This window comes from Strigops habroptila, chromosome 9 (assembly GCF_004027225.2).
Source record: "Strigops habroptila isolate Jane chromosome 9, bStrHab1.2.pri, whole genome shotgun sequence".
NCBI lineage: Eukaryota > Metazoa > Chordata > Aves > Psittaciformes > Psittacidae > Strigops > Strigops habroptila.
Window position 1 is genome coordinate 34,688,756 of NC_044285.2, and position 24,596 is coordinate 34,713,351.

Sequence of the window (24,596 nt, forward strand, 5' to 3'; positions counted from 1 at the left end):
TTCACAGATTTCCATTAATTTTCTTTAGTAGGTTAATGATAAAATGTGTTTTACTTCCTACAAGTAAAATTCCTTTATGTGTGTGGCAGTATCTCCTACCAGCTGGAATGTCATTAAATCCTGATTCTGTGTATTTTATAAGATTTGGGATTTACCGATGCAATCCACTAGTAGAAAATTAAATTTTAACATAAAACTGATGGGGAAACTTAACCTTTCAAACAGAAAAGAGTTGGGAAGCGTGGGAGAAATGGATTCTTTGAGCATGAGAGTAAAGACCTTTACTAGATATCCGCAAATTTTTGAGTTGAGAGAAATCCAGCTCAAAGTGATCTCCTCTTACTATTGTCTTTTTTGTAAATCAGGGTGGAAAGTTTTTCTAATTAATGACTGGGTGTGTCTCCCTTTACAGTGAAGATCACAAATATATTTACAAATTCAGATAAAATATACTCTTTAGATAGATAGATAGATAGATAACCTGTGCTAAAGCCACTGGCACTGATGACCCAAGTATAAAGGTACTTCAGTGTATAGATGGGAGGAGAGGGAAAAGCCAGGGCTAGTAAATCTCTTATTTTTCAAGGTATTATCTTAAACGTCCAAGGTGTATTCCTCTTATAGAGAAAAGTCTTTTGTTACGCACACATCCCACGGCACAGGCTCTGGCCTTGCGGGGAGCCTGAGGCCGTCTCTGAGGTGAAGGGTTTCGGTATTGGTAACACCTTTTTTGTCATAGTCTTTTAATTTCCTTGTGTCTCTTTGGAGCTGCAATAGCATGGCAACAACAACAGCCTTTGGCTGTTGTGTTAGCGACTAACCCTCAGCATGCTCACCCTTGCTTCAGGCCCTGTGGGAATGCTCCCCTTTGGTTCCTTGGAAACACAGTTACTACGTGCTGATGACATATGCCCACGATAAATTGGTGTACCAAGTTAAAGAGAGGGAATAATCCCTCACGCAGTATAATTTAATAAAAGCAATGAAAAAGACATTCAGGATTGCTGCCCAGTTACTTCTCGTAATCATTTGGCTGCGGTGCCATGTCAGCTCCAATCCAAGTTTTTTGTCTCAGCCTTGGAATAATGCTGAAACAAATAGGCACTAGGTGATAATACATGAAGCAAGTGTGTAATCACTACAGGGTACAGGGTAAATACCCTGTAACCTCAGGTTTGCAATGATACAGAGGTGAACAGTCAGAAAAAAAAAAAAGTACAATTTTCTTTAAAGATGTTGATAGTTACAAGGAATTTTCTTCTCACACAAAACTGCAGCTCTTGAGCATGGGTTGGGGGTTCTTTTTGTGATGTTCGTTTATGGAGGTTACTGCAGAGCTGATGTTTTATAGCATTAGCTATAAAATTTGTGAAAATTGCGAGAGGACAGAGTCAATGAAGCAGTTCTGGGTATAGCTAAGTCCAGAGTTCCCAAATTACAGTATTTTATAATATACTGTGTTACTAAACAATAGTAAAAATTTCAGGAATCAGCTTAAGACCAGGGTAGATAAAGGGACAATCAAAAATGTGAGTGTTTAATGAATTCGACTGATGAGAAAAGGAAAGTAAAAATCCTTTCCCTAAATGAGACACACAACTGTCTGTTTCAAACAGGCACAGCTCTCCAAGCAGTGGTTCTGTGTGTTGATCAAGGTCCATGCTATAGACAAAAGAACTTCTAAAAAGGACTGGCTGCAGAGTTTTATGGCTGTGCCAGGCTGTAGCAACCCTTTTGGGTTTAGAAAGATAATTCCAGTGAGTTCACCCTGCAGACAAAAGATGTATGCATAATCTGCAAACACAAAGGCACAATATCTTAGATGACTTGTAATGCAGCACAGTGCATGTTCTGGTTGGAAATAATGGATTACCAGATACAAATATTCTGCAACAGAAGATATCAATAATATTGCTTCTAAGAAGTGATAAAATTTTGTTAAATGTGGTAAATATGTATGCACCTTACCCAGATTTTCTGGAAAGGAATTTGCTGTGTTCCTGAAAATAAGACTTCCAAAGGGAAAGGGCTGATTCGCATCAGTTCTTGTTGTATCTAAATAAATGTGTGGTGTTGAATGGATAACCTTTAATTACTGGACGTGATATGTATTTATTGAGTCTGTCTTAACAGAATTGAAAGGATTTATCTACATTCTGGCTGAATTACTTATGAGATAAATTTTGCGGGATCTGGTCCTTGAATGTTAGTTTTGGAAGAAAACTAAAACATGGGCTTAGGTTCTATTAAAATTTAAAAGCAGTTCCAAAAATTTTACTAACATTTGGGATACTGTCCCAAAAGAGGGAAGTGCACAGACAGGGTATAGGCTTTAAATGAATAAATGTTTCTTCTTAGCAGCTTTAAACAACAGTCTAACATTAAAAATAGAACTACATACGGATGGTATTTGGAAGGCATTACTGATGATCTAGACATAAGATGTTTCAACAATCTTTAATAAATAGGCGTTGAAAAACCCTGTTCTCTTTTTCCCCATTGGAGAAAAGGAAAATGTCCATAATCATTTAAAGTTATATACTGTTGATTATTTCATGACAGATGGATTTTGTGTAAGAATGTACTGTGTACCATTATAATGGTCTGGTTATAAATAAGCTCTTTTCTTCCCTTTTCTGACTTTGAGCAGCCTGGACTATGCAGCCTATGGAGTAAGTCTTTCTGAGATACTCTGACATATCCAGAAGGAGATAATACCTAAATTTAGTTCTGCAGGTGTCATTGTCAGGAAGAAATGAACACTTCTAAAACAAAAAAAGTCTTAGCACTTGCCTTTACTCACAGCGCATACGAATCACTTCTGTTTGACTTTTTTTCCAAATTGCTGTCTAGTGAGGAAGCAGGGGATAGCAGTAATGAGGTTAAAAGAACCAAGACTGGCTTTGTGGAAGAAATATAAATAGATTCCAAATGTGAATAGCACAGATGCAAAGTCACTCTGTGGTCAGTGTCTGTTACATCATTAAGAAAACGAATCTGTAGTAGTCTAGGGCTTTGCTTTCCATCTTCAGTCAAGTGACCTTTTCTTTACCAACCAGAGTGGCTGAGTGAGATTTCCTGAGACATTCAGAAACTTATTTTAAAAATAAAATCTCCAATCAACTTATGAGGTTGAAGAGGAGCACTACACATTCATCACATTCCTCTTTGTCTCTCCATCTGGCAGAGCATTTATGTTTGGCGGTGTTTGCATACAGCTGAACGGAGCAGAGCATTATGTCATATTCAGTCATGTTGTTGTCTTTATGAGATCCAGTATCTGCAAAAACTTATAAACAATGGAGAATAAAAGGAAAATCCTTAAAAAACCATCATCTGGTAACACATGTTGATTTTTTTTTTTCATAACTGCCAATATCATACCTGTTTTATTTTTATATGTGCATTTTATTTTCAAGAATAATATATAGTCAGCCAGGCTTTTATCTGTGAAATGTGTAAAGCCAGCTGACTTCAATGCTTGTCAAATATGTAACGTAACATACAATATGGCTATTGTTTAGATACTGTTTCCTTACACATCAGAAAATCATCTGAATATGAAGGACATTGGGGAAATGTTTTGTCTGATGCAAAACAGGAAGGGGAAATTGCGGCAAGAATATTTTTGTCAAGCCTTTTATTTCTTAAAAATCAGTTTCTTTTTTTTCATAGCTCTGAGAAGGGGAGGGGAGACGCCTGGGGGGATTTGGTGAATGTTGGCAAAGTTGTTTTTACTAGTCCAACCTCCAGCTAAAAGCAGAGTCAACCAGTAAGAGCAGACTGGGTTAACCAGGCTTTATCCAGCTGGGCCTTGAAAAATGCCAAGGATAGAGGTTGCCCATACAGGCCTCCCTGTGCACTGTTCCACTGCTTGGCTGTCCTCACAGGGAAAAAGTCTTGCCTTAAATCCTTTGTGACCACTCACTGTTACCTACATACCACTTCATTGTTTCCATAGGTGATATACCACACTGCAAACCTTAATTTAGCAATAGTTGAGTTAATAACTCTGTGCAACAATAAGAGTAATTATAACTGACAAAAGGAATAATTAAAAATTGTCTTTAAATACTTGAAAGACCAGTAGCTTTGCAGAATCTGGTCATTGTCATCTGGAAATTCCTGTGGTAATTGAGAGTGCTCTTGCAGTGATGTGATGATAGCAGTAAGTTTTTACCATGTTAGGGAGCAGACTAAACTAAAATACTAAAAAGCTGTTTTTCAAAAACAAAATGCTAGTCTACAAGTATAAATAGTTTGGCGATTATTCATTTAAAAACAATTCATCCTCTCGGGTGAGTGGTTGCAGGTTGAAAACATACATAATGGTCCCTTAAGCTTTTTTTTGTTGAAATCACATAGAAGTGAGCAAGATTCAATAAATAAACATTTCAAAGTCAGGGCTTTGCTCTATTCAGAAACATTCAAGGCCAAATTCAGAGTTAGACTCTGCTTGTCCTATGTTGGCTTGAAGTGAACTAGATCTGTGGATGCTTTATTTTGCTGAAGTGAGATCGTAATAGGGAAGGGATTCCTATAATTATTACTTCAGTTTCAGACGAAGGGGACTGTACCACAAAGCTTTGAAGCGTCACTTGTTGATGTGACTTATTTTATTGTTTATTACTTATTATTCCTGGAAAAGTGGATGCAAGGCAACAGGTGTTATTGTTTCATGCAACAGGATGTCATTCTTTGATGCAACATAAGCTTCCTCGATAGCTCCAGTGAACTAAAAACCCCTCTACATAAAATGTTCAAAATCTGAATGAAACAACTCTCTTGATCAGCAACAGTGACTGAGTATGGGGATTTTTCATTAAAAAGGCCTTCCTTTTCTCTTTCCAAATCCCTCCAATTAACTTTATAGCTCAGACTAAGTTTTCTCTTCATCTGGACACTGCTGCACACTTCCATAGTTTTCTGTGCACCTAGCTCAAAAGGGATATATTGTGTATGGGACAGGTGATTACCAGTGTCTGATAGCACTGGAATTTAATAGTTTTATGTTAGATCTAATTGAATTTCCTATTGAAACATTGTTAGTTTGTGATTTAGGTTTCTTTGACCAAAAAATGCTTGAAGCATTGCAAGTAAGAAATGTATGATCTACTGTGATTCTTTCTGTTACAATATTCTTCACAGGAAATCCCTTTTCCTCTTGTTCAGAGATGTGGTGCTATGCATGCTTGTGCTGTAATGAATTTGGGAAACAGAAGGGACATGTGTAATGTGAAGGGGCTGCACATGCATTTTCGGGATGAAAACGAGTGCCTTCAGTTCCAATTTTTCCTCATGAGTGGTGGTGTTACCAATTTAGATACCTATTTATGGGTTGAGATCAACCTTAGTCTAATCTTTTGGCCTGTTCTGATGCATTTCTCAAACAACTTCAGAGGAAATAGGTATGCTGGCCTAGTACTTGCTGACAAAATTCACGTTTATCCTGTTTGTATCTCGTCAAGAATTCCCAGCACTTCTCTCCCCCAGAAAGGAAAGTGTTGTGTGTGCATTTCAGTAAGCTGCACAGCTCTTAGCTTGTTCTAAATCTGATATTTCATCAGCAGTTGAGAAGGGATTTAGCATTACTTTGAACGTCTTGAATACATTCCAAGGACCATCTGAAAAAGGTTGTGCTCATAGCTATACCTCTTTGGGGAAAGAGAGCTGGCTTTCCAGCCAAATTGGGCTTTAAAAGGGTGTGCAAATGCTTAAGTCCTTTCTAGGCCTCCCGCTATTGTTTTCCCTCTGCCATATCTATGAATGAAGTCAGTTGTGGGAAATGTGAGGCCCTTTTTGCAGCGATTACTGTCCTTTCAGGTTGGAATGGAGGGAAGACTGAAGGAAGAGTGGACTGTGCTCTCTGCAGAGTCTGAGCAATGATGGTAGAGCTTCATAGACAGTCTGCAAACAGGTGATGTGGTTCTAAATGACTACTACTAAAGAGCAGTCTCATTTAATCAAGGTCTTAAATGCCACAAGGTCAATTCATTTCCATGTTTGATTACAAAAGCTTTAAATGTGTCTCTACCCTTTCCAGAGGTAGGTGATTGTCTGCAGTTCATAATGACATATATAAAAAATGTTTTACTGAGACTTTGCCTCAAAAATAAAGCCCAATGACTATTTACCATAATGAGAGTATTTGTTATTTGAAAATATTGCCAGTTATTTTCCTGCCAGTCCTGAAATGCTTGTGCAAGCAATGAAATCCTCATCTTGTGTTTTGTCAGCCTGCAGTATTTTGCCAATGCAGCATGCTGTGGTGATCATATAATTTGAAGTGTAAATTGTAAAAGAAAAATGCATTAGGTTACCTGGGTTTCCTGCTGTTGTTGAAATAAGCAATAGAGGCTCTGCATGTCACAGTAGATTTGCATAATAGAGGAATAGAAAATATTCTAGATTTTATTTTATTTCTGCTCACATTAACTTTAGTGACACAGCTTTTGATTAACTTTGGTGAAAAGAGGCTGGATTCTTCATCGTCCATGGTTTCTTAGCTCTCTACTTTTGAATAACTGTTAAGTATCAGAAATAAACTTATATGCCAGGAAAATTAAATGCTTCATCTTGAGATGGTTGCCTCCCACCCAAGACTCTTGCAGTTTACAGTTTCCCAGGTTGGAATTTCTCCATCAAGAGAAAATATCCTCAGTAGCCCAAAGCATGACACAAACTGGTTTTACACACAAAAGAAAGCTGTTCCCTGCAGCAGAGCAGGGATGTTGGTAGAGGGTGGTCTTTTCTTGGGAGCCATTGCTGAAAGCTTTAGACCTGTGAGAGAAGGTGGAGAACTGTAAACCTGTAAACTGATGCTCACTTTGTGCTTCCAGAGAAAAGAACACTTAGGTCAAACACGAGTAGTTTTAGCTCAAATGCCAGATGTTTTCAAGACTTAGACCCTTAATTTGTATGTTCCCTTTGCCTTCAGTGTGATTCAACGTAGATTGTAAAGATCCTTGACAATGGCGTTAAATCACTGACTCTGGATGAAACCATTGTTAGTTCTAGTGCTGGTCATCATGTACAATCCTCTCTAGAGGCTGAAGAGGCTCCCAGGTTGGGTGTCTGGATGTAGGCTCTGTGCTTTGAATTGTAGTGTAGAAATTTGACGTGTAGACAGGGCCTGCTATTTCTTACCTTCAGTAAAGTTGTCAGTGTTACCAAAGAATAGTTAAACAGGGAAGAAGAATGGTCTGAAGCTAAGAGTAAATGCTAATGTACCTTTAACATTAATTAATTCACTGTATCATTTCATAATTTAAAACTTAGTGAAAATTATTTTGCTTTATCATGTATCACCAAACCAATTGAAAACTAAGAAAGCCAGATTGTTCTCCATAGGCATGTACATTGGCCTTCAGCTCAGTATATTCAGCATTTGAATTTAACTGCTCATTTAGTTGCAATACTGAAATTGGGATGCAATATTTTCTTGTATTTTTTGTAGTCATAGTTTGAAGCCAGAAAAAGGTAGTCTAGCTAATTCTACTGGAAGCAATGCTCACAAGCCATTCCCCATCCCTGTTTATGATATTCATGATTTTATGTATCTATGTTATATCCCCACTACTTTTGTTTTGCGGGATGATTTAAATAGCATTCAGTATGAAAGTTATAACATATTTTTGATTAATCATCTCTTTCCTTCTCTGCTCCATTAATTTTAAAGTAGGACAACTGGAAGTGTTTGGAGCATTCAAGATATGGTGACACTGTAGATTCATTAAAACCGCATCATGTTCTGTTTTGCTTTTTGCTTCTGTCCTAATAATTCCTAACTTTTACTTCCTTTTTTTAAGATAATTTTTCAAACCGAGCTGATGTTTTCATAAAATGATCTTTTCTAATGCTAAGGACTTGTTCCTAGGTGATGGTAATTTTATATGGAAATTAGGTTGAGTTCACTGTTGTCCCATCCCCTCCCCCACCCCGTGCATCACTTTATATGAATCTAAAAGTTACCGATGAACTATTACGCAAGCAAACATACTTTTCTGTAATCAACATATTTTCTTGATGGCTGGTTACATATCCAATGATATTTAACTAATGTCCACATCAGAGGAATGTCCTCTCTTATTCTCACAGTCTCACCTTGCCCCTTTTTTTCCACAGCTATTTCATTGAGGAAAACCACACAGGTAAGAATCTGGTTAATCACATTTTGGGTTTACTACAAAAAGATTCTCTTTGGTTTATTTAAGAATTCAGGATTCATCGGTTTACTCACAATGGTAATTTAGCTATAGACCCTTCTTTCAATAGAGGGTAAAATTCTCTGTGAGTTGCATAGGCTTCCTATAGGATGTAACATTGCTTGGGAGGAGGAGGGAGGGAAATCTGCTGCTTTTCTCCAGTCTTGTTTGTTTACTGTTCTCCGCAGAGGTCTGTGTCACATCTTTCAAATGTGAATCAGCTTTTTGAACTTTCCCTTCCTCTAAGAGTTTGGGTACTCAGATGTAGGTCAGGTACTACAAGTAAACAAGATGCTGAATCTCTGCACTGCATCTGCAGCTCTCAATCACTTCCTTCTCTCTGCGTGGCCTGCTTGAAATCGCTGTTGTTCTAGATATGGCTTGCCCAGCCTCTGAAAACAAGTGGAATATGAATCTCTTAAGATTTTCTCTTTTGAGAAGGCACCATTTTTAAAATAGCCATAAAATTGCCAAAGAATCTCTTTCATCTAATATACCATGACTAATGAACTGCAATTATTTTTCCTTATATCATTGCTATTTTTGCCTTTGCAATACAGAAACTTCAATCGCTGAGATTATAGGTAACAAGACAGGCTGACACTTAAACTGTTGAAATGTGTGTTTTTATTATAACTTTTATGAGTGCATTTAGAAATTGTCACTTTTGTTTTCATGACTCTCTAAGGTTTTAAAATTATATAGAAATGAAAATAACACAGGCCAGAGTACGTTCATATGTGGACCTCTCTGGGCTTTCAATTTACAGCTTTTACACTATCGATATTCTATTAGGAATAGAGGCATGAAACTAAAACTAAACTCCTATTTTTAGAAATCTGTTTAAGAACTTATACTGTCTTTTGTATTGGTCAATTTTCAATGGCCAGTACCATTTCCTTCAGAGACTAGCAATGATACACTAAATCTCGCAAGGGACCTTCACTGCTAGTGGTAGGAAAACCTAATGCTTGCATGAGAATTCAGCTCATGTCCTTCAAAGTTGTTGCCAACACAAGTGTGGAATTAACCATGAGAAATCAACTCAAACCTGACATGCCGTAAAATTCAAAGGTTCTTTATTATCACTTAACTACCTTCTTTGACCTCTTTAATGACACATTTCTTCTGTGCAGGAATGTAGGAATCATGTATTATTTGGTAATTTAGGAAGGGAATTCCCTGTAGTTGCCTGAGAATTGTTAATGAGAACTTGATTTTCAGTCAGCGTTGCTAGTTCTGTTGGTCATGAGGGAAGGTGCATTTGATGGCAGCTAAGGTCTTCACCTTCAGTCTGAAATTTAAGGCATATTTTTCTCTATCTCTAAAAGGTCTAACAAATCTTTTGTTCCATAAAGAATGTCAATTCTCAGCACCTGATTTTAGGCAGGCACCTCATGGGGGTGCAGTAATAAGCAGTAGCCAAATGAATAGAAATTAGGTTTCTACGATAATTTTTGAATTGACAAAGGCAGAGTGACTTTTTCAAATGCTAAACAAGATGTCAGCTTTTAATTCTGTGTGTCAAGGTCATTAATCTGCAGACATGGCCATTCTCATTAAAAATTTTCAAACCATTGAACATTAGTGTCTGAAATTAATAAAGCTCAGCATTCATGGGTGGCTTCAGCATTATATGCTAAGTTTTAATTTAAAAATGCCCTTTGGAAATAAAATTATGCACTTATGTAACATTATTTACTTTTTTAGTATTGAATATATTTCTTTTTCATTTAGTGATAGCAAAGTAGACATCTCCTTTGAGTACTTGTAAGAGAAAGACCGCTAGCTATGATAACCTTTTTATTAAAACTTAATGATTCTTAACCCAGAAAATTATTTTTGGCTTTTTTATTTTAGTGATTAAAAAAAAAAGGCATTTATATCTTGAAGGTCAGTCGACAACTCCGTGCAGTGTGCATGCACACACACTGTAGCTGGAGACTTTTTCAAAAACACTTTGAGCGGCCACTGGATAAAAAACTTGACATTTTCCTAAACCTTCCAACATCTTTTGGAAGTGTTTGAGAGCCCACCTAAGTACTGTGCCCAGATTTATCCAAGAAGAAGACAGGATTATCCAAACTGCTGCACAAATAAGATTTTCTTTCCTTCTAATAGAATGCAAGTATAAAGCATGAATCTTTGAAAGGCTTATGTGTGCTTCTGTCGTGGAAGAGGACAAAGATCATATCTGTATATACCCTGAACAGCACTGTTTACACCCTTATTTTTTATTTCCAGATATAAGAGATACCATCTCCTACTTTGTGGAGGCACAGTTTGCTCTTTAAAGCCTCATCTGTTTTGGCTGGAGAAATCCCAAGAGTCCTTTGCAGGGGAAAATTGCCAGTTTCTCTGTCAAGCAAAAGCATATGCTGACACAACATTTAGTTCCTGCTTTAAAATGTCCTCTCAAATATTGGCAATCTTTGCAGTGATTTATTGTAAGGCTGATGTTCCATGTTTCGTTGGAGAATAGGAAATTGTGGTGTTAATGCGATTCTCAGTTTGCTTCTGGTTTCCTTTCTGTGGCAACAGAAATATGTAAAGGATGGTCTGAAGATTTTCCTGAAGCTCAAGAGGAATTTCTACCTCTTGCTGTAATCTTTGCTGCCAGGGTAATGCTGCTATCAGTAATTGAGTTTCCTAGTTTAAAGCTAGGATGGGAATCCGTGAACAAACAGCACTTGTAGTTCTGGTTGTGTGCAGACACACACTAAAGTCACCCAAGAGGTTGCAACCATTTCCTGCTGTATTTCATTGCTGCTGACCTTATTTTTTGTTGCCGAAATGTAGAGGTGTTGTGGGTTGTGAAATACATCTCAAAAATCCATCTACAAACAGACGCTGAAGCAACAGACCAACCTGTTCAACTGGTAGAATTACTCTCTGTGAGCAGGTTACAGGAGTGCTCTGAGATATTCCCTGGCAGAAATATAAGGGGTTGGTAAAAAGATGTGTATTTCTTGAAACAACTGCTTAGGTACAGCCTCTTGCCTTTAGTTGCAGTTACCAGAAATGCTTACACCAAATTCTTCCTGCTTGGAAAAAAGTGTCTTCATAGTTTGGGATGTCCTCCACCCCCAGATTGAGCTTCAGAATAGAATGCAGAGTCCAGCTTTTTGAACACCCAGAGTGTGTAGGGTGAGGGTAGTTCTGGAGCTGTCAAAAGGGATAAGGTGGTTGGTCAGAGTTGTTGTTAGCTGGTAGTTTTACATTTATTTGCCTATTCTGTTGTTTTTAGGGTTATTATTTTTATTGTTATATCGGGGCACTTAGACACTGAGATGATCTTCCATGGTACGTAAATGAAAATAAGTAAAATATGTTTTGCTGTGTTATTTGGAGATTCATAAATTGACATTAATTGGAAAGTGTAGGAAAACTTGTTTTGTTACTTAGTGTTATTTTATTGCTTTTGACAATGACAGGAGTTGTGTATCTGCCATAAATGTCCTTGGAGAAACGATAAATTATCATTATTGTTGTTGTGCAGCAGGAGTATTGAAGCTTTCTTTTTTCTAGTATTTTAAGTATGCAAAAGCCTCCCACACTTAGCCAACTGTGCTGCTTAGGTAAATTAAAGACTGACTAACATATACACATCAAACTTTGAAGCAAGACAAAAGAAAATTTGGCAGCAATCTTGCCTTGACATGGTTTACCTGACAGAGAAAAATCCTTTCTAAATTGCATCCCACACAGAGACTTACTTTTCTTGTTAGAATTCTGTCCATGTTGCATTCAGTAATTGTGCACCAGGATTTCAGCTTTATGTAGGTGGTTTGTACTGGTTTGTCATGGATTTTGGTTTGAACACTGGATGTAATTCTGCAGGTTTTTACTTCCCACAAAAGCAACTCTTTCTTCCGGGCTGACAGTTGAATAGACAACTGGTGGGACAGAGGGCTGTTGATCTGAAAAAAATGAGTGAACTGCAACCCACAGTAGTCCAGTGCACTCAAACACAGAAGAGGCTTGGACTGGATTTCCCTGCGCTCAGTAATAAGAACTTTTCCAAATGTTTCATTTCCAGTAGGAGAGATTGTCCGCTAAAATGTCTGCTAGCCTTGTGCCTAGTAGCCAGCTAGAATATGTGAGGCAGAGCAAACTGGAACCGGAGAGGGCCTATAGCAGGTAACGTGGGGAGCAGTTTATTCCTGCCCTCTTTGTGCCTAAACGTTTGACCTAGAGAAGGCTTTTGCAACTAACATTTTATTTGAATAAAACTGCTCAGCAAAACATTTTAGTTTTAGTTGAGTGATAATTTTCTAATAGCAGTATCATTTAATCCTCACTAGCCTCTAGCCTTACACATTGCCAAGATGTTAAGCATAGTGTGGCGTTGCACATTCCTCATAAACCTACTTTCTCTTGAAACGCAGGGCGCTTCAGACAGCTTTGTTCCAGTGATAGGGGTAGGCAAGCTTACTTTGTCAAATTTTGAAGCCATTCTAATCACTGAGAGTTTCAAGGACCTTTCAAAGTCCTTAGGACCGGGTGCTAACAGCAGGAACACTGGTTCAGTGCCTGTTAGGACAGTTGTATTTGAACCTTTGATGGTCACTATGAGAGCTGGAGAATTTCACAGAATACTCTGGGAACATTTGCTTTTCTTTTGATTCCTGGAGATTAGCATAAAAATGCTGAATTAGTGTTTTTCCATACTCTTTTCCAATGTATGTTTGGCGTAGATTTAAACAGCTGCTCCAACCTCAGAACTTTTGCTTTATGAAAAGTTCTGTATCTTTGTTTGGTTTGGGAGTGAACATCAGAAGAAGCAACAAATGATTTTAAAACTGCTGAAGACAGTTTTGAAAGAAATCTGTCAAAACCCAAATATTTAATTAAAATATTCAATTGCAGTAAAGATTGTATTGGTAAGAAAAGAAACAGAAAGATGGGTAGAAAATAACAGTAGACATTTGAAGGAATAATATTAAAAATAAAAGAAAATAATTTTTTTGCAGCAATTAGTTTTTCAAATGAGACTTCAGAATTTTTCAGGTTGAAAAAAACCTGGTTTTGTAATTAATATGAATTTATAGCCGCTTCAGATTTGTCAGTATTGTATTTTGTAACATGAAAACTGGACCAACGAATAAGTTCGAACGAGCAATAGATGCTAGTGTGATAAGACACTCTAGAAGCAGACCAAACTTAACTGACAGCAAAAATTACCAAGTTTTCTGACTCCCTATTTTCCTGCAGACTACTTGTTTATTAATATTTATACAGGTCCTGTCTGAACGGAAATGATTTCTGTAATCTCACAGGTATTGTTAGAAAAGTAAACTGATAAGCACACAGGTGAACACTGTTCAGAACAGGATCTTTGCTTTGAAGAAAAGGGAAATGTATTCAGTCTCTGTTGTCTTCATTTCTTACACACGTCTATCATATTAATACATGTGATTTCACATAAATTTAGAGTTCTGAGAGTACTCTTCCATGAGGACTATACTTAAGTGTTTTGGTTATTTATGTGTTGAAAGCTGTCTTCACAGTTTATAGCTTATTTTTTAGCCTAAGTTTTTGCTCAAGGCTAATTGTTTTGTTTTATGGAAGCCTTGAGGAGTGGTCATGCAGTCCATTGCTCAGTGTACCCGGTGTATGTGAACAGCAGCACCTGCTGTTGCGAAGACTAGATATAATTTGTAATTTCATGTTGCCACTTGTGGAAAAAGTGTTCATTATTCACATCAGTCTTTCTGTTTGACTCGCAGCAAGTCCTGGTCAAATAAAAAAAAAGCATTTGATAGATACTTTTGCTGGTAATACTTCTGCTGGTAATACTTCTGCTTTTGGTCTTTGCAAATACTGAGTGCCAGCTGAATGCTGAATTTTATTAAAAGCTCTTGCTGAAAGAAACTTTGCTAGGAGTTTGATGGCAAAGGACTCTTTTTTAAAAATCTTTGGTCATTTTAATATATTATGGCTCAGCAACCAGGCAACAATTCAGTTAAAGGAGAATAATCCAGTACACATGTGAAATGTGCTGGCTGAAAATGGTCAATAAATTTGTATCAAATAATCTGAGCTGAAAGAAACTAGAATCAGCTCAATGACTTGGGTACTCCAAAGTTGCCATAAAATAATGTTATGATGACAATTTCCACCAGCTATATTTATTTAATAGCAGGACAAAGATTGTGTTTGGTGTCACCATGTCTGTCTTGCCTTGTATCCTGTTTCTGGCAGTAGGCAAAATGAATGACTAGGAGAAAAATATTCAACAGAGCAAACTGTCATAGTTTAACCCCAGCTGGAGCTAAGTACAACGCAGCCGCTTGCTTATCCCCCCTGCCTCTGGTGGGATGAGGAGGAGAATCAGAAAAAGTAAAACCTGTTGGTTGAGATAAAAACAATTTAATAATTGAAATAAAGTAAAATATTACAATAATAATTAGAATTAAAATAATAATAATAAAAGGAAATAAAAAGAGGGAGAAAAATAGAACCCAAGAAACACAAATTATGCTCCATACAGTTACTCACCATCTGCTGACCAATGCCCAGCCAGTCCCTGAGCAGTGGTCAGTGGCTCCCAACGTTTCTACACTGAGCATGATGTTCTATCATATGGAATATCTGTTTGGCTGGTTTGAGTCCTGTGTCCTGATGTGCACCCTCCCAGCTTTTTGTGCCCCTCCTCACTGACAGAGTACAGGACACTGAAAAGTCCTTGATCAGGGCAAGTGCTACTTGGCAACAACTAAGGACACTCCCTAAATATTTTCTCAACCTCCAACACTTTTCAGTGGAAGAATTTTCTAAGCGAGAGGTGGTGACGTGGCCCAAGACTGCTTTTCTGTGAGTTTGTCCCATATTCCCTTCAGCTCAGGTACTTTTCAGCATCTTTACCTTCTGCAGTAAGGTCTTGCAGAATCAAAACATGTGAATTTTGTGTTTGGCTTTTCCTGCTGATTTTTGTTCAAAGTTCCTTAACCCCTTTTTTGAATGGACAGTCAATATCTCCTTTACACAACTAGTGATCTTATACCTCTTCCTCAGTTCTATCATTTGTCCCTTCCACTCGAGAGGTTCAGCAGCTGTTCCTAACTTTGCCCATCCCTGCCGTGCTTTCCTGAACTGTTTCCAGATCTTCTTTATAATTTCTGAAATGGTATTGGGGAAGTGAATGAAGACCAGAATTGCACACAATTTTACATAATTATGTAATATAATCTTTCATTTTAAGCTCCAGACCCTATTTCCAAGTGGGCATGTTTAACTTGGCAGCCCTCATTCTGTACATGAACTTTGAGCTGTTTTCCTGCATTTCTTCACTCACCATTTGAATTCCTAGTTGCCTTAACGAGGCTCTTCAGTCAGCTCTCATTTTCACTGTAAACTTAAAGATGAGCAAATAAGATGTTTTCATCTTACTTTTTCATTTTTGAGGCTGAGTCAAAGATCCTGTATACCACAGTGGAACACATCTAGAAGACTGAGTTAGAGGATAACAACAACCCTAACCCCAGATTCCATGCTTTTAGTGGTTTATCAAATGCATTTAACACTTAGGCTGGATGTACTCACAGCTTGTTTCTCATATGTGTCTGAAAAGGCTTTCCTGAATGCATTTGTTTTTATGAGCACCTATAAATATATTTCCTTAAGTGTATCCTAAACATGAACATCCGTGGAATAACCATCTTCTTTTTTTTTTTTTCTCACTCTGTGTACATTTATTTATATTGGCTAGGCTTTGGGGAGATTCCTGCAGTTCTGTTATACTGTCCTCCTCTAGCTCCTTTCTGCTCTGAACTAAGAAAGTAGCAAACTATTGTGTTGTTCCCAGATAAGTGGGACTCTATGACCCACCGCTTTAGAGATTTAAAGACGCATACTTCAGCTCATTCTTTAAAGAAAAATCAAAATGCTGGTATTTTATTAATGACATCCTCCTACTTTACCTGGGTAGGCTGGTCTTTTAAAGCACTAGATTAGCACACAGCCACTTATTTTTTTGAGACTTGAACTCACTTCACGTCTCTCAGAAGCAGTCATTTGTCAATGATTTGGATTTAATTTCTGACTATTTGCATATTGGCTTTTCTGACTCAAGTGAAAGTAGGAAGCACTGGTTGTCATACCTAAAAGCCACATCTCAGGGAAAATCTCCCACTGGAATTCTAGAACAAAGGATTTGTAGAAAAGACAGCTATGCCCTGGGGTGACTGATTACTCATCTACTGTTACCCTTCCTTCCCTCAATTTATAAATCAACATTATGGATTTTTATTTTAGAATAGAATCTTCTATACTTTCCATCTAATTTAACTCTGTTCATGGCTTTTCCGTAGCAGACTATCAGGCTTTGTTTCCATTGTCTAATTAGAGTTATTGAAGACCAAAGCTTTTTCTGTGTCCATGTGAAAATCTCTGAACATGATGGGACAGGTACACACGGGTACAATGATTGCATACAAAATCTTCACATAGAGTCATGTGCAGACAGCTGGAGACAGGGTCTTGGATAGGTGTATTATAGACAATTTCTTTACCTCATTCAATACTGTAGCTTTGGAAGACTGGTGTGTTGCTGAAAATTTGGGGTATGATTTCAGTAAGGTTGACTGTGGGAACATTGAAATAAGGATTACAAGACTTAAAGAGGCAAAAAGGAAACAATGCCATTGATGATATTTCTCTCTTCATGCACTTTGTTGGCTAAGGTCTCATTTTGGGTAAAGCAGGTCCTTTCAGGAAGCATTTTCTGTCTTGAGGGTTAAGAAGTAGGAATTGCTGTTATAGCCAAGATAAAATCTGCCATTTAACATGCTCTGTGAAGAGAACAAATCTTATTCTTACTTTTATTCAATGATTACAACTCTAGAAAGGCAGCTTTGTCCTTGAATTGATGCAGATGGCAGAAGTCAGCTCAGTTGCTCAGTGTTGTTTTTTATTTTGTTTTGTTTTTTGCCAAGGTGAAAGTCAGACAAGCAATATCTAAATTCTTTCTGTGTGAATTGTGTGATATTGATTAAAGTCTCAGCTTTGGAAAGGGAAGTCAGTAGGGGATACTCACATTTCAAAATAGATCTGCTTCAGCCATGTCCCAGGTCGGTTAGAGAACACTCAGTGTCTTGCCACTTGGCCCCCATTGCTTCCTAAAATGCTAATATGTAGGTTAAATAGTTCTTACACACCACCCTTGAATTTAGAATATTCCTTAGCAGGATCTCACTTGCAGTGGGTGTATGGGCTCTGATTAGTTCTGCTTCTATTACAGCTTGAGTGAATTGAGCTTGAAGGTCAGCTATGCCTTCATTTCCAGAAGCAACCTAACTAGGCATGTTGTACATGTTGCCTCTAGTACTTACTTTGTAAGGTATCTTTCCGACTTCCCCCACAAAATTTCAGCATTTAACCAGCTGTCCAGGCTCCCTGTGTACTCAAGAGTAACTCATTCCATCTGTCTTGGGTGGCTGTCTTCATTGACTGTAGATGACCAGATTTGTGTTGTCATTGACCAAACTGATGGCAGCAAAGGGGGAAACACACTGCTGCTGAACTAAGGAATATAGTTTAAGAGTGAGTGCTGGTTGGAACCTAACAACTATGGGTCAAAATTCGTGTGTTGTGGGGGGCTTTTTATTATTTTTTCCTTCACTAATACAAATCACCCAACCAAGAAGAGTTAAGAATACTCATGTGACTCCTGTCTGCACACCCAAGGATGAGTTGCTGGTCAGTTTGCTTTGCAGGTATCTGTGTGGTAAGAAAGAGTCTCATGCTTAGACAACCAAAAATCACGATCCTACAAATATGAGTTTATAAATGGTCTGACTTATAAATCATAATAATAAGCCCATCTTCATGGATGGGCTTTAATGTTTACTTTAAATATCTTGAATGGAGTTTTTCCTGAAGTGGAACATTTGCTATACAGTTATGCTTTGGGAATGCTTTCACTTCCTCTATTCAAAGTATTTTCTTGACTTGAAAGCTGAACACAGAGGCTGATGCATACTGACCCACAAGGGGAAATTAGCCAAAAGATGCCTAATGATACAATTGCTTTGTTGTAGGTAATTAAAGTTTTGTCAAATATTGCATAAGGTTATATTCAAGGATATTCATTTCTTTCTGTGAGGTCCTGACAAGCATTGCCCCTGTGAGGAGGTATTTGTATTGGTCTCCTCCATTTATTCTGTTATGTTTTGGCATTCTTTGAGCAATAGTTTACAGCATACATATTTATTTTACTTTTTCTCACTGGAGCTGACATAAATATTGACTTAATCCAGCAATTTGTAGTATTTTAAAGCACAGAAATCCACTGAATCAATCACTTGGTACGCATATAGCAGCATCAGACCTGTAAAAGTAAAATATAAATTTCTACAAGCTGATTCACATCAATTTTAAGACTGAGGAGAGTCATTTTTTTCTTCTCTCTAAACAATCTCACTATATTTGGAACACTTCTACTTGAAAATAAAAGTCAAAGAAAGGCTCATCTTAAAATCCTACGCTAATATCCTTTGTATGAAATCAGTTTAGTTTGATCTAATATGATTTTATAATGGTATTGCAATCAGATGCAGCATTCTGAATTGGGTTGGAATTGTATAACTTTCATGTACATCAGTAGCTGCCTCAGTGGTCACATTGCAGTGTCTTGTTGGTTTTGGTGTGAAGATGGTTAGTCCTATGTCTACGTCCTTCCATTTAAAAACAAACAAAAAACCCACACAAGGGAAAAAAAAAAACAACCATAACCCCCAAGAAAACTTAGCATTTCTACTGCAGTTATTGTATCCTACTGCTGGACTGACTGCAGTTTTCATGGTGGGCTCAAGCTATGGAATTTTGCATAAAGCATGGAATAAAAAAGTTCAGCTGTCCCTCAGGCCCAGCCTAGTGCTACAACAGTTGAGTAATCTCTGGCCTGTCCTTCGATGTTTCCATCAGGCATCAATTAGGCAATTTGGCACTAAAACCTAAATGTTCATAAAGCACTTTACATAGTGGTGTATGTCAAGATTTATCAAATCCATAGTTAAGCTATGTTTTGTGTGAAGCTATAAAACATTATTAAAAAACTAATTTGCTTTATGGTCATTCACTCATATTCAGTAATGATGTGGAAATGCAGTAGTATACTTTATTAGGCTTTGGCCTGAAAACTTGTGCTGCTGTATTCCTCCTCTGTTAGTTATTTAATCCACTATTTTTTCTTGGTCCGTTTGTGCATTGGCAATAGCATCTTTCAGATTTATTGGAAATGTTTTTCCTGTCATGGAGCACAGAAATGCCTGCAGAAGATAATGGCTGACATCTACGATGAGCTTCTCACAGTCTCAACTGAATTATGTTCTCTGCAGTAGAATGTAACCTCAGCACCCATAGCCATTCAAAAATAAATCAAAAGGAGCCCCTGAAAACTAAAATCTTGGGATTTGTTTGTAATAGACATGCTTATGTCTTGCATATCATCTCTTTGGGTGAACGGTTCTACACCCGTCTTCCTGTTCTGTGGCAGAGACGTGTCACTCCAGTACAATTAACTCTAGAGCCATTGGACTTCATTAGTGACTACAAATCTGCTTTGTTCTTTTCCTTTGGAGGCTTATCTATTCAACAGTAGCAAAAGCTTTAAAAATACAAGAGAACCACTTTTTATGGTTTTGAAGGGTTTGGTCTAGACAAAACCATGTGGTTGCTTTCTTCTACCAAACTAAATTTTTGTATGCTATAGTGATATTAACTACCACCGTTTTAAATATAACAGGTTTGCAGATGAAGTATTTCTTAACATTTAACTAGGTCACTGGAATTAGTTAAATGTTACACCTTAGCAATTAAATTGACAGGGCTACAACTTGTTCCACAATGTAGAAACAACTGAAGGGGCACGTGGACAGTGATTTTGCTGGTGGAACTGATTTAACTGTTGGAATCAGTTTGTTACATTGATTTGTGAAGAACGCCCAAGTTGGGCTGGTCACTCTATAATTTAATACAGTGTTATGGACAGTGATGTTACGGTACGGAATCTAACAAGGTTTTTCCTGTGCTGCTTGTGTGAGTAAGGTTTAATGTTAGAAAAAAAATGCTGCTTGTGTTTATTGGTAGTGTTTTTAGGTTTGCAGAGTGGCAGAACTGATCTGTGTAAATAGCAGGAAGTCTTGTTCTCTATGCAGGTGTGTGTCAGTACAGCACTGGAAGGAAAGGTGTCCCTAAGAATAGACTGAGGATGCTGAAAGACAAGATTGTTGCACCTCTTTTTCCAGGGCTGATTTAAATATGAATACAGAGTGTGTGCTATGGATAGTCTGTTCAGAGTCCATGCCATTGTTCTGTGAGAAGCGGCCCTTCATAGGTCCCAAATTCTGCTGCTTTCAGCACAGGCATGAGACAAGAAAGGTATCAGATGGAGCAGCAGGGCTGGATAAAGCAGTGACAAGAAACACAAGACTGAACAATTGCCTGGGGAAATGACACCAGAGCTCTTTGTGAACCAAGAAGAGTCAAAAGTTTGTGTGTGATAGAATCAGGAGAACAGGGCTTAGACCCAAAAACTCTTCCATAAAAATAAAAGAATGGAATATTTCTTTGCCTATTTTAGCAATTTTTGAAAAGAAAATCATCCCACTACAAAGGTGATAACTATTTAAAAATAACTGGTGTGTTAAAATACCTCCTTTAAATAAAAATGAATTGCTAAGTAAACCATTTGACTTTCTTCTTAGTGCATTATGTTTCTTTTCCTTGTCCTGACTGTTGGTTTCTTTGTACTAAAAGATGCTAATTTCTGCAGCTTTTCAGAGCATTTATTAAAGCAAAATAATTAGTTTGCTTCTGAATGTCAAAGTTTTCTTGCACTTTCAGCATCTAGGTAACTTAGTGACATTACAGCCCTGAGAGAGAATTAAGCCTGTGGGAAGTCAATTGATAAAACGAAGGGTATTTAAAAGAGCAAACTGTGCATCCTCAAGGAAAAAAACTAACCAAAGTATTTGAAAAAAGGCCAGTGCATAAATTTAGGCAGCGTTTGCTTGCACTCATGCTACCCACTCAATTAGTTTGCTGTGTAATTCCTATCAAATGGTACTAAAAAATTTCCTCAGCAGTTCATGTATAACATTGGTTTGTTTTAAGAATCACCTGCATTTCTTTTCATAAGAATATTTGAACTTTTAGTCTAAGGGCAGATATTTTATTGGCAATGATAGAGGAAAAGAAAAATTGCCAAGTTTTTCCTTTGAAGCTGCATTATTAATTCATCTAAGATTTTAGCTGTTTGGCTTATTGTAGATGTTTTCTGGTTTAGAAAATGGGGTTTAAGTTTTTAATATAATTCAGAATTTCATGAAGTATGTGTTATTGGATATCTGGAAAGGAGCTGACTTTTTCACTGAATATTGTATTTTTGGAAAAAAGCAAAACTACTGTATCACGAATAGTGTCAGACTTCCCTATATCTTGCCTATTTTCATGCTAAAATCTCCAATACCTTATAGGAAGAGTGACTTCTAGCAGGTAGTAAAGATATTTTGGTCTTTGTGCCTCTCCAGATCAATCTCCATACCTGGGTGGGATGCTAATTTTATAAAATAAACTCTTGTCCATGAAGAATGATACTGAAAACTACTACTTTGCTTCAGAGCAATGAAGAGACATCAAATTATCATTTTGGAAATACCTACCCTAAAGACAGTCCCAATTAACTTATTACTAGAAGTAAAAGCTTTAAACAGAATGTGACATTTTCTATGTTATTGTTCTTGTATCCGAAGACACAACTGACTGTATTCCGTAAGTGGCCAAATTATTTTCAGGAATACTTTTACAGTTATGAACCAAGTTTCTAAGAAAGGTTGTTCATAAATATTTAACTCGCATTCTAGGGAAATAATAGCTAAGTGGCAGCAACAATATCTTCATGGTACATACTTGGTATGCAATAGCTGATAAACACACACATTTCTCTGTAATTGCTATCCAGCACAGAATAATTGGATTAAAAAATAATTTAATCAGGTATTAGAAAGGGAGGTTGGGGATCTTTCACCCCAAACCCATTGCTCCCCCACTGATTCTGGTCTCAGCCAGCAGCCAGTCATGAGCAGTCCTGTTTAGGCCTTTGTATCGTAATGGTTTGGATGTAGCTTCAGACATAAGCGCCAGCGAATGTGTTTCATACCAAAGAATGCCTGTAAGGTAAGACAGAGAGTAACTCCAGAAGAGAGCAAGCTCCCTTCCCTGCTATGGGATTGATTCGTTTTAACCTAGGTGTTGTTTATAAATGTTTTTAACCATGTCTGATTTGGGTGGTTTATTTGTGTTTTGTTATAACTAGCTCAAATAAAGAGTCCTTTAATGAACCTGGATAGCAGGGCATTCCTTACATAAGAAACTGAGGCATTAACCAGCCCCTATCGGTCCTCTTGCAGATCTCTGCTTACCCCAGAAGGATAAGGTGATGAACTTAGCTCTTTGGCAATAAGTTTATACAAAATTCTGTCACCTCAAATTTTTGTCATCACATTAATATTTAGCTCCCCTTAGGTGTAGGTAGTTATCCAAAAGTGTGCTATGTAAGAGGTCCTTAGCGGAGTGGTTTTACAGTGGACCTGTAGATAAGTTCTGGGAAGAGGGAATGCTGACATCCAACTCCCTGAAATCCTGCTCCAGATAATGATTTCCTGTACTTCAGCTGCATTTTTGGAGTGATGAGAGAAAAGGATTTTAGTTATATCCTCTCCCTGTGAGGCTCTGCATATGACTCAGCAGAGTAAGGAAGAGCTGCAGAGCAGTTTTGTGCAGCAGAACTAGTATCTGCGGGTGTTTAAATTTACAGTCCTGATTTAAGGTTTTTTTGTGGGAGTTTTAAGGTCTGAAGTGTGCTAATAATAGGATAAAGTGTGTATTAATGTAGTTTGTCATTTGTCAATGTCTCTTTTTCTAGTTTCTTCATCTTTCAGTATTAATAAGATATTACAGATACTGACCAAATATCTTTTGATTTCTGGCTCTTTTTGAACAATATTAAGGCATCTGGGAAAGAATTAGATGCTTTAAAAGCCTTCTTCCCAAAAGAAGCAGTTGTATTGCTGAGTAGAGTATACACAGTGTACACTTCTGGACTTTAAAATAAAGTTTGGGGCTTTTTTTTTTGGGTGGGGAAGTGAAACTTTTGTTTGGGTCAAATGAGAAAAAGAGCAACTCTTCTACATTCATCACAGAACCATAGAATGATTTGGGTTGGAAGGGACTTTAAAGATCATGTAGTTCCAACCCCTTTCACTAGACCAGGTTGCTCAAAGCCCCATCCAATCTGGTGTTGAACACTGCCAGGGATGGGACACATGCAGTTTGAAGAAGAGCTATTTATTTTGCAAGTAAACAAGTTGGAACACCATTTTCAGTACGGAGTTTGCAGTGTTCTTGTAATTCATTCTTTGGCACTTAGCAGGCCTAGCTATAACTTATTGGCTGTATATCTCCTTTAGAAAAGCATTTCTAGGGATGGTACCTTACGTAGGTTCACTGAACCTGATGACAGCCTGTTCAGAAACCAAGAACATCCCAGCCTCTGTTCTGCTCTTACACATGGTACGCAATAGGGTAGCACCTGGGGCATCATCTGCGGCTCCTAGCAGCCTCTCTCTCTCTCTCTGCACTTAATGAAAATGTTAAGGTTTGCTGATGGGCCAGTAGTGAAACAAGCTGGAGAAAAGCCCTGTAGTGTCTAACTGCAAGGCTCAGCTCTGGTACAGAACCTTTAATAAGCCTGTAGTAAAAGTAGGGGCAGCACATACTGTAATCCTGTTCCCAGTATATCCTGAAAGCATGGCTGGTCTTTTATTTCACAGAGGACACAGGGGTGGATCACTAGCATATTTGCCCTGAAGCCCCCTGCTTGATGCAGGGCTGGCTGGCCTGCTTTCTGCAGGCCTTTGAGCCCCAAGGAAGGTGACCAGGGAAGTCAGCTCTGCTCCGGGCTTGCTGCACCAGGGGGAGATGACGTGGCAAGAAAGGGAGATGATCCCAAATGTAGACAGCTGCAGGAGGCAGGATACTTGTTTGCCCCAGGCAAAACGGGTTATGTTTGGAGCTGTGGTGAACCCAGAAATAAGTACTTAATTTTTCACATTTCATTTCTCTGAGCATCACTGCGAATTCCTTCTCTTGATGCAGTATATCCATAGGGAGAGTTTTATTTCAGTGAAGCAGTAAATAATAGAAAGTAACTGCTGAGGGTCCACTCTTTTAGCAGTGAAGAGTCTGTTCATGTTTAAAACAAGGACTATCCTTGTGGAGCTAGAGATGGAGTAAAACTGCAGTAGAAAAGCTAATAAATAATGCTCCTAGGGGAAAGAGGGCATCCACATAAAAGAACCCAAATACATTGTTAAGAATTCTGTTGCAAAA